The 3,598-nt window shown below is 43.6% G+C and overlaps 1 pseudogene; it reads right to left on the reverse strand.

Moving 5' to 3' along the window:
* Positions 1–843: 843 nt before the first annotated feature.
* On the reverse strand, positions 844–1,342 carry LOC105743905 (annotated as a pseudogene).
* Between the last annotated feature and the right edge of the window lie 2,256 nt (positions 1,343–3,598).

The raw sequence follows: 3,598 nt of genomic DNA on the forward strand, positions 1-3,598 counted from the left end.
CAAATAACAAGAAAAGAACAGAAACAGGGCAATATAAGATAGTACAAAGTGTGCACAATTTCAGAACAAGAATGGGATATTATCAATGGCTGTTATGTATTGTTATTGTGAAATTGTTGCTCAGACTACCAGCTATAGATAGACAAGATTAATCAAGCAATCAAACATTCACTCTTCCTCTCAACAAACCTTAGTTTTGTCCCCTGGTCCTTTTTACTTTTTGTTTTTCAATGTACTTGAAAGAGAGTATAGTAACAGTAGATGAGACATTAAAGACGGGCTGTGTTTAAATGAGCAAGATGAAAGAGATTCAGCTGGGGCTGTTATGTTGCACACTGTTGTTCTCGATGTAGTTGCTCGGATTACAGATCTTAGTCTATAGAGTCCCACACAATGAAAATTTTAAACATTAGCTGCTACTTTCAAAAAACTGATAAAATTTAGTAGTTCAGTCTTCTCAGCTATCCTGTATATATACTTAGATGATTTCTCTCCTTTTTTCCTATCTTTTCTCCTTCCCCTCATCTCCATCATCTATTCCTTATGATCAGTTTCTTTCCATTTTACTATATCTACTGTACTTTTCAGATTTTATTTATCCTAAGAAATATCTACTGCAGTCCTTCACCCATTCCTGAATCATGTTAACTGTGGCTGAGCTGTAGATTTCTTTTTGAGGTGGGGACGTGGTTCAGTGGTAGTTTTTCTCCTGATGTGCAAGGCCCTGTATCTGAACCCCAGCACCACCAAACAAAAAGCAAAGATCTTCATGTTCCCGTTGATTTTATTTTATTTTATTTTTTTGTCAAATCATTTCTTTATTGATATATTTTCTTTTGCTTCTTAGCTAGCTGGACACTTGACAACGCCGTTGTTGATGTCATCTATGATGTCATGAGGGTGCCTGCTGTCTACGTTGCAGGCCACAGACTGGGCGGTCCCCAGGATCTCCTTAATGGTTCCGGAAAGTTCTCTGGCTAAAGGCCGGTGCCGCATCTGTCGGGCAATGTTGACAATCTCATCAAAAGTGATATTTCCGCTGTGTTTAATGTTTTTCTGCTTCTTTCTGTCTCTTGGCGGCTCCTTGAGGGCTCTGATGATCATGGCAGAGGCAGAAGGCACCACCTCAATCTGAGCCTGTCTGTTCTGAATGGTCAGTTTCACCGTGATCCGCAGGCCCTTCCAGTCACCAGTTGCCTTGGCAATGTCATCCCCCACTTTTTTTGGAGACAGACCCAAGGGACCGATCTTGGGGGCCAGGGGTAGACGTGGCGCCAACTTCACCACCGGTGCACCTCAGGTACACGACTTTAATCTCGTTGGGGTCGAACTTAGGCGGCATGCTGGAGGTGGCTGGTGTCGGATGAATCCGGATTCGGGACGACAGAAGAAAGTTGTACCTTAGCCTCCTCCCAGCAGAAAGCCGAAAAGCTCCAGTTGATTTTAGAAGTCTGCTGAGCATGATGTTGGTGCTTCCAAGTTACTCTCATAACTCATGGAATCATTATCCTTTTGGAAAATCATTGACCAAAACTACCAATCATACTAGTAAAAGCTAGCTTTTGCTCTTCTGAAAGAATCAGTTTTGTTTGGAATTCTGAAAAGGAGTTTACCATACAGCTTTTTCACCTGCTCCCAGAAATGGCCAGAAGAGGGAGCCCAAGAGCAGCTCAGGAGCCCTTGGAACAGTGGAATGTGGGAATTTCTGCTGTGGTGCTAAAAAGGAGGGTGAAGAGAGATACAAATCGGCTTTTGAGTTAAGGTTTGTTGGATGGAGAAGGGTGCTGTAGAAGGGACCTACGAGTATCAGAGAGGTGAAGAGGAAACGTACTTCAGTGAGCTGTGCTCCAGGTCTTTTTTCTCATCAAAATCATCACAACACAACTACTCTAGGACAAGGAGAGTTAATTTAATTTCCTTAGTATGTTGCATTCTCTGGCTACTGTTGCAAATAACACACCGTTTCTGAATTTGAGTTTTACTGATGTTTTATTTTTTTTTTTCTTACATTAAATATCCTCCCCCCGGGAATTGAACTCAGTATCTTGGGCTTGCCAGGTAGGAAATTTTGTGCTGAGTTATAACCCCATTCCCTTCAAAATCTTTCAACTGTAAGAATCTTGAGGGGGCCTTCCAATTAGCTCAGTTGTTTAAGTGCCTGCTTAAACAAAGCAGTCAGGCTCAGTATGCTGTGGTTTGACCCCCAGATCCTCATGATCTGAGCTACTGCTCTGAGGTAGTGTAAGGCCCAAATAATTTTTAAAGTTCAAACTCCGGAGACCACCCACTGGTTTATGACCATAGAGCTTGAGTAACCCATACTACAGAAACCCCAGATGGAGTCATAAAACCTCAGGCCAAACTGAAAAGAACATTACCTCCAGGCCTAGGACATTCTTCAGAAAAGGTCACAATGTCCGGTTAAACCCACCCAATCTCGACATACCCCCAGAGCCATGGGATTAGCTCATAGTTCCCCTTTACCTACCCCCTCATAATTTCCTTAAAAAGTCACATATTCTCAAACCCACCAATTATTTTAAAGGTCTACCTAAACTAACCAATGCGATCTGCTTCTGTACCTTGCTTGCTCCCTCCCCATGTTGTGGTTTTTGTCTTTAAAAACTGTGCCTGCCATGCTCAATGTGCGCTCTGCTCTTGTGTGTGCAGACCGCCCTGCGTGCACGTAGATAATAAAGCTTTCCCTTTGCAATTTGCATGAGAGACCGACTCTTGGGGTCTTCCTTCGCGGCGACTTGACCCTTACAGTAGCTTTCAGCAAACCAGACCTGCCCTTAAGGCCTCCTAAGCCACCCTCCCCCCTACAAAAAAAAAAAAAAATCTTTTAAGAGTCTCGAGGGTTTTTGTTTTTTTGTTTTTTTGGTTTTTTTTTACATTGGAGGTTGCTTCCAGAATAGGAACTAATTTAGAAGTTATTTAAAATACACTCCTGTGCCTTGGACCTAGCAGCCTTACACATGTCCATGATTTCAATGTCTGGTGACCTTTTGCCTTCTCCTTATTACTTCTTCTCATTGCCTGGGTACCTGGACTCATGAGTTGTTTTCTGTGAATGGATACGTGCACCCGGGTGCATTTTGAGTGCTGGGACTCACCAAGGGTCAGAAACTCTCCTGCTCAGCAGCTGTTGCTCTGAGGTAGCTTCCAGCAAATCAGTGGTCCCCAGAAGGAGGAGCACAGAATCTCTATCAGGGCTTCCCTTCTATTATTGGTACTGCTTATAGAGAAGAAGAGCATCTCTGTACGTTGAAGCCAGAAAAGCCCAATCCATTGCCTGAGACTTCAAGGGTAGGATTGGTGGGGTTCCATTGCTTTGACTGAATGTCTGAGAGAAAGAAGGCGTAAGGAGGAAAGGTTTATTTTGGTTCCCAGTTTCAGACGTTGTAACTCATAGCTGCTTGTTTTTTGTGTTCTTTCAGGAGAGGCAAAACATCATGGTGGAGAGAGGAATGTGGAAATCTGCTCACCTCATGGCAGCCAGGAAGGGAAAGAGAGAGAGGAAGGGGCTCAGCCTCTTTGAGGGCCCACCCTGAGGACTTAGCGTTCTTCTCCTAGGCCCCAGCTCCTAAGCACTGGT

This window comes from Octodon degus, unplaced genomic scaffold (genome assembly GCF_000260255.1).
Source record: "Octodon degus isolate 3935 unplaced genomic scaffold, OctDeg1.0 scaffold00184, whole genome shotgun sequence".
NCBI lineage: Eukaryota > Metazoa > Chordata > Mammalia > Rodentia > Octodontidae > Octodon > Octodon degus.